Source organism: Saccostrea cucullata, unplaced genomic scaffold (assembly GCF_032062105.1).
Source record: "Saccostrea cucullata isolate Sc308-1 unplaced genomic scaffold, CSIRO_AGI_Scuc_v1 ctg5737, whole genome shotgun sequence".
NCBI classification, from domain to species: domain Eukaryota; kingdom Metazoa; phylum Mollusca; class Bivalvia; order Ostreida; family Ostreidae; genus Saccostrea; species Saccostrea cuccullata.
Genome location: NW_026939914.1, coordinates 28,622 through 36,946, shown reverse-complemented (window position 1 = coordinate 36,946; position 8,325 = coordinate 28,622).

The window sequence follows — 8,325 nt, the reverse complement described above, 5'->3', positions numbered from 1 at the left end:
TACATTAACTTAAAAAGTAACATGTATGGGACTAACAGATAAGTTCAAATAATGGGCAAAGGTGGGGTCCATTAGGGGAGGAGGGTGGGGAAACAAAAATTTCGTTAAAAAAATTCTCTGTGATGTTGCGCTTCTATCAGGCTAAAGTAACATAAAGAAAGGACGCTATCTTTCAGTCAATCAAAATTCAGTATTGCTAAGAGGTAACATACGGGCTTTAGCTTTGGTTAAATAATAGAGGCTCCCCACAGGTTACAAAATAAAATATGTACAGTTGTCAGCATAAAATCATTTATTACATAAATTGCATTTATGCCTCCTCCTTCCTTTACCTCAACATAACATAAACACCATATATGTTGAAATTGTAATTTATTGATCAAATAAATCTTGATCAACAATCCAAACATGTAGTAGGAACAAATAAAAAATCAACCAAAATATTCCTAAAACTACATGCAATTATACGGTTCACAAAAACAAACAAATACAAAAGAATGTACAAAATGCAATCAGTACTTCAAAACCAAACACTCAAGAGTTTACTTTTTCATACAATGAACATAGCTAATATAAAAATTGACTTTGAATCTGTCTTGAAAAACAGACATACACACAAATTTACACACATAAATACATAAACATAAACTTAAAAAGTAACATGTATGGGACTAACAGATAAGTTCAAATGTTAATAATCAAATAATGGGCAAAGGTGGGGTCCATTACCCATAAGTTGAAAAGATCATGCCCAACATGATCTTTGAGACTTATTACCTATATGGAAGGGAGAGTACATTTAAGGGCAAACACTCATATGCGAAAAGTGCTCTCTTATAACAGCAACTAGTTTTAAGTTTATTTGAAAATAAGCAACAGATATACAGAAATAAATGTGACAGTTGTCAACCGACCAAGTTTCCAGTTATATTGTCCCTATTGTCCCTACAAAACAAACGAACATCGATACTTATAATATCTCTACATTTAACCCCCTTTCGGCTCGACTTTTAAAAAAGATTACTGAGTATTTTGATTTAAATATGAATGTTCAGAACATTTAGCACAATGAAAATATATCTGATCTTATAATATTTCATTCAACTTTTCAACTTTAAACACAACCATTCCCCATAAAGTAAAGTCCAGGCTTTCCGATATCATTGACAGCTTTTTTTTCAATATAAATGAGACTCGTAAATTTACTTACCTTGTCATTGTACATTTGCTTAATCATTTTGTTAAAATCATTCTGATTGTACACACAAGTACTCTGAAGTCGACATCAAAAAGAGTTTCTGATTGACACTATTTATGCTGTTTTTGGAGACCAGGTCTTCCAAAAATCTATTGGAATTCGTATGGTATTGTTAATTGCGCCCCGATGTTAGCAGACCTATTTTTATATTTATATGAAGCAGAATTTGTGCAAAATCTTATGCGTGAAAAGAGGAAAACACTTGCTGTGGCCTTCAACTCCACATTTAGATAGATCGACGACGTATTAGCAAATAATTTAATTTTGTTTGTATTCTTGCCTCTCATTTGTTGATTTCTAAAAAGGAACGCAAATTATTCTGTATAATCAGGTTTGTTATGGGGACACACCCCCTTGACAACCAGCTGAATCATATATCCATGCAATTCCCACATTTCCAGTCCTAGATATTGATGGAAAATTCCAGATTTAATTCACTTTAAACAGTAGCTCGATCCTACCTCATGTAAACAAACATCATGGCTGCTAGGTCTATGTATCAGTTATTACCTCCCCTCGCTTCCCATCACTTCCGTTACTAGGGTTGTATTATTGAGCGGCAAATTTGAACTCATTAAAAGCAACTTAATTTTACATCCACAGTTGTTTAATTATTTAAAAATTAAATTATAAGGAATGACTCTAATTCTTGGCCAAATTATTCGAGTATAACCTGTTTTGGGTCAGTTTACGTTAGTAAGCGTAAACTGACTCAAACCAGGTTATATCGAATAATTAAACATATCTGTTTCATATTTGGATATTTTACTTGGAAAGACGTAAGTGGTAATCTAACAACCACGTTCTAAGATAAACGTGATGACTTAAACTTTTCTATCGTCAACTTCCCTTACTTATGCAGCAATATGCCTTCATCAACTGCATACGGTGTTTATGTATCTCAGTTGACTCGATACGCAAGAGCATGCTCTACGTATGAACAATTTCTAAAACGAGGTAAATTATTGACAAGCAAGTTGATGAAACAAGAATATCAGTAGTCTCGTTTAAAGTCATCATCTCGTTACTTCTATCATCGATATAATGACATTGTCAGCAAATACAATTTATCATTGAGTCAAATACTGACTTAAGTTTTTCGTACTAATTGTTAGTCCATTATTTAGACACTACATTGTCCACGGATTTTCCGTTATTTCCCGATCATGACAAGGAGCACACAGTGGGTGGGCAGGGGATGTTCTCTTCTCATGGCACCTGATCCCACCTCTGATATTTTGGAGTTCCGTGTTTGCGCTGCTCTAATTTTGTATTGTTTTATGGACTTTTGATCTTGAATACTATTTGTTATCTCCATATGTTTCACTATACAAAACTTGACCAGTCAACGGCAACTTAATTTTCCTGAAATCAGAGCTATATATTTTCTTGTCGTGGAAATAAATTAAAGATCTATGCATTTTTAATGTAAAATGCTTTATAAAATATACAATTATAGTAACATCAATGTATCTTCAATTTGTTTCTTTTCTTGTTAATATTTAAAAAAAATATTTTTATGAAGATTTTTTCTTTGGTGATAGTCATTTAAAGATTATAGCCTAGGATTCACGCTGCTATATATACTAAAAACTGTGTTAAAAATGAGCATATGTAGACAGACATTTTATCGTAACTTACTATGTTATTGTTTCATAAGACCTACAATAAAGTTCTGCTCTTCTTGGCTTAACACTGATGCAAGACTGGATCCATGAATCAGACACATTGTCTGGAAATTATATAATATATCCATGTATTGACAGCAGGCATAAAGGAAAGATGATTACACGTTTTCCACAAAGAACTAAATTTTTTTAGTAAATGATCAATTATGCAGGATATACATGTATGTAATTAAGTTAAAAAAAAGAGAGCACAAAGGTCTTCAGATTACTAGCAAACAGATTGATGAAAGTTGAGCTTCTGACAAATATACATGACGCTTTTCTGATGAAAACATACCGTACCATTCCATGAAACCAGGACTCTTTCTCTGAACTTATGAGGTAACACGCGGAGCCATGTTTACTCCATCCGAATGGGCACCCAAACACCACCAACACTTAATGAATATAGGTATCACACCGGTAATTGACCAATCAAAATGAACTTAGTCAAATGTAGGTCCATATATATAGAATTAATTTTCTTTTCTTTTGAGGCGTTTTTCTATTTTCTTCCATGCCATTTTTACAACTTTGGTACCTGTGCCTAGTAAATTTTATGTACTTTGTGAATAAATAAAGGTTTTGGACAGGAACTATTTTTTTCATGGCATAGGAGGCTACTTCCTGTAGTGCACTCGAGGTGTTTATAAACACTGTGAAAACACGTGGATTTGAGGGTAGCCCTGTTTGCAGATGGAAAAAGTCCGAAAATGCCGTGTGGGTACCCTGTTTTTTGGTGTCAGCTAATGTGACAGGTAATGTTTAACACCTTCTGCTAAATATTTTTTCATGTAAACAAATACCTGATTTTTAACGATTTTTTATTCTATATAGAATTATATAGTGAAAACAATTACCGGTGTGATACCTTGAAGGTGATTGTGAAAAATCATTTTAATCCTTATTAAAGACATTTTTCATTTTTAAAAGGCATTTTTCAACAAAATATGTGATTTTATTAACTTTTTGTTTGAAAACACACAATTTTAAAATTAGAATTAGAATTTACATCATTTTTCACAGATTTCTGTTTAAAAATTAACAATAGGTTATATTTTACACTCAATACTTTAAAATATGACTAAAAAGGTAGCATTATGCATCTAAAATGTGGAAAGAAGTCAGAGAATATTGTTTTTTCATTTTATATGACTTAACATTATTTGCACCAGCTGACCGCAGTCAATTATAGTGTCTACAGACTTTGCGGTAAAGGGTGTTAAAGCTGATTTTTCAAGAATTGACTAATTCTAGGTTTGCGAATGAATTTTTAGCACAAGCGACAACTGCGATAAAATGTAAACAAGTAAAAATGTTTTCACGGAATGATAATTTCTACAGACACATGATTTATTTTAATTTATTCAGACCTCCAGTGATACATACATTAATGCATTGGAAGAACAGAAATAATGAAATAAGTCAGATCTGTCTAATAAACTTAATACATAAGCTACATAAGTAAAATTCATTAAGAATTTTTTACAGTAAGGAAGGTTATGACCAAAAAATCCTGAAATACTGTCAAGGTCTGCATGATAATACTTATTCTGAGTTCTAACCATGCATCATACATGTAGTGCAGAATGTCACTTAGCACCATGGCATGTCTTTTGTGGTTCTTAGGACTTTATTTATGCTTTCGCAGCTGACATTCATGTTTTTTCAGTTTGTCGGAGACTGTTTTTTGCTATTTTTTCATTTATATGTAGGTGTTGACTGTCACTTTTGAATTAAGTCTCAGTCAATGATGCTTATATGAGCATGATCTATTAAGTATATCATTGTACTGAAATATTAATAAATTCCAAATTTAACTGATGAAGAAATTTGGCATATTTACATAATTGAAATATCAGAATAACTATAATTCAGCTAATAAGGTGCACATTTCTTCTCAGATCACTTCCTATAAATTTTATCAGCAGTTTTTGTACACCCACCCACCTCAAAGAATCATGGAGGATGTCCTGAATCTGGTCTCTGTGATGCATTTTGTCTCATAGAAAAGTGTTCAAACTCATTAAAATGTTTAATATTTATATTTTAAAATTTAAATGTTTATTTTTTTTATGTAAATTTGTTGAAACAAAAAGATATAATCTTGCATAAATCATGGAAATTCATTAAACACCTTTGGAATTCCTGAATAAATCCATGAAAAGAGAATAATTATACATGTTAAATTGAAATTTCATGGCTAATTTGTGTCTTAAGAGAAAGCCAGTTGCATAAATCACAACAATAAATTACATCTGAATTGTTGTCTCCAGTTTCTTATCATCAAAGCCAGTTTAATGGAGTGTGGGAGCTGTGAAGAACCTCCCTAGATGCTGATATCATTTTGACTGCCCTGAGTTACAACACAGCATTTAGATAAACTTCTGCACAGCAGCTTGTAGACACATACCTAGGCTTTATTTGGAACATAAATTGACCAGATACAGTGTTCATTATCAACCCAGTATTTAACAATTTCTGTATTTTTGTTCATTCTTTGAAGGGGAAAATGTAACTTTGTTATGTAATAATTACATAATGATCTTAGACTTGTAAACTCTTTTCTGTTTGTCGTGAAGAACAAAGCATATGCTCTCCACAGATAAAAAATTGGTTGCCAAGCTTATTCTTTTAATGATGAAATTCTGCTTCAAAAGATGCACAAAAAACTGCTTCCAGAGTGCTGTGTGTGTTGTTCTTGACTGCTCTGGAGTAAGGGAGATAAATGCTTCATATCTTCAGAAATAAGGGGATTTAGATCACCAGACTTAGGGATGTTGGGGACAATTATTTAATGAATCTCAGGTGCAAAAATGGAAAAAATCGAACACCTTCAAAGGTCCTTCAAGGTATCACACCGGTAATTGACCAATCAAAATGAACTTAGTCAAATGTAGGTCCATATATATAGAATTAATTTTCTTTTCTTTTGAGGCGTTTTTCTATTTTCTTCCATGCCATTTTTACAACTTTGGTACCTGTGCCTAGTAAATTTTATGTACTTTGTGAATAAATAAAGGTTTTGGACAGGAACTATTTTTTTCATGGCATAGGAGGCTACTTCCTGTAGTGCACTCGAGGTGTTTATAAACACTGTGAAAACACGTGGATTTGAGGGTAGCCCTGTTTGCAGATGGAAAAAGTCCGAAAATGCCGTGTGGGTACCCTGTTTTTTGGTGTCAGCTAATGTGACAGTTTATGTTTAACACCTTCTGCTAAATATTTTTTCATGTAAACAAATACCTGATTTTTAACGATTTTTTATTCTATATAGAATTATATAGTGAAAACAATTACCGGTGTGATACCTTATACCTATTGCACAGTGCACACCTATCATTCTTGTGTTAAAGAACCATAGCATTTGATAGGCATTTCACCTACTTTAGTAGCGATTTTTGAAATACACTTTTTAACCAAAATTTTGTCATACAATGTTCGTTTATACATGCCTTAAACCAAATCACACAAAAATTATATTTTAATATTAATAGTTTTGGCATATCATAGAAATAAAAAAAATATTTAATTTCTGTGGAGTATATAGTAAATAATGAGGTATCCCCCCTGAACAATGACAGACTGTAGCCAAAGACCACCCTCAACCAGTAAAACATTTTTGGTATAATTTTATTTGGATATGACAGCCCTTCATTACATTTAGATAATTTTGGTTAAAAGGGTCCTCATATATATTGAAAATGATGAAAATGTTATCTAAATTTTCTTCTCATATTATTTTAAGACCAACAGGTGATATTTACTATCTGCATGCAGTATGTTTTTCTCAATTTTTCACTCACTTTCGAATTATCAAACTTTTTGAACTAGTCAATCGATGTATCTAGAAATGCTAAATTTAAATTATGGGCAGTGGGCAGTGTCTCACGACCTGCAATGGTCTGACGCCCCTTCCCTCAACTACTCCGGGTAGAAGGAACCGTAACTTCTTAAGGGAGATCCCACTAGGAGAGCACTCTCTACACAAATCGCTTACATCTCAAATCCCCGTTGATTGAGAGATTGCCCACCTATAACGCATGTAAAGACTGTGCATAGCGAACTCTGCGGAGAAAACCGTCATGGTTCATCGGAGAAGAAGGGAGACACTGCAAGCACCGTGGAATGCTTGGAGCAAAGCAAGGCACATATAGCACGTCTTGGTCATCCACTGCATCTGTCTCCATCTCCAGACGTCCTGACATCTGTCTTGCCACTGGATCTAGATGGTTGCAGACGAGAGAGTGAGGTTGGCGACGCGCAACCCTTCTTCACTTTAACTCACTGCGCAAGTCATTGATCATCTTCCATCCCTTCTTTCATCCACCCCAAAGCCCTGTGGCGAAAGGCGAGCAACGAAGGTGACAGGTGCGGGTACACTGGAAGTCGCTAGTCGCAGACCTGCACACAGGCGGCACAGGCCATAGGGTCGCTCTTCACTGACCGGATTAGCGTTGGAGTTCGGCAGCCACCTGCGCGACTGAGCAGCCCTCTTTAGGAACGCACTGCTCACCTCCATGGCAAGAGGAGCGGATTAGAAAAGGTATCCCAAACATTGCCTGCTCCACACATCCCTAGTCAGTTTACCGCGGCTGGTGGGGACCCTACACAAGGTTGAAACAACAAAGGGAACAAGAAGAAAACAAGGATCATCCCACTGTACCTTTTTTTTTTAAGTGTAAAAATCTTGTCATTTATTTAAATGACGAAAAATGAAATCCATTTATAAAAACAATTACCAAAGAATTTGGCTGGGATACATACCAGAATCATGGAAAGCTTGACCAGAAATGCAGTTCAATAAATGATTACAAAACAGTGGTCTCCCAGCCACAATATTGTTACAACATACAGATGTGATAATGAGGTAAAATACAACATCAAACTTAATTGGAAACAAAAGTGGTGCATAAAAAGCGCCTCCGGACACACAAATAAAATTATGTGGTTAAAAAAAATGTGTTGGATGGAGTGGAGGTGGTGGTTGCTTTTTTGTTCACAAAAATTTCGCGGCAGCACTCCGAATAAACAAGAAGTATATAAATAGGATGCCTTGCGCGGCAATCTGATAGGCCGAAAACAGCTAAGGCCTTGACAAAATTTATGGACGCAGTAAACCTGGGTCACTGGAAGAACCGGGTTTACAAATTAAAGGCTTTGTAAAATAACAAAAAGATGAACACATTGACATCAACAAAAACACATACGTGAAATTTTTTTTTTTTTTTTTATTTATTTTTTTTTATTTTTTATTACAGTTCCAACAATACCCATTTACAATTGCCAGTTAACCCGGGGATTTAGGATAACCAACATAAAAACAACAAAGAAAAAGAAAATTACAAAATAAGTCATTATAACAAATTTGTTAAAAGTTTGACTAGGTCTTTAAACATA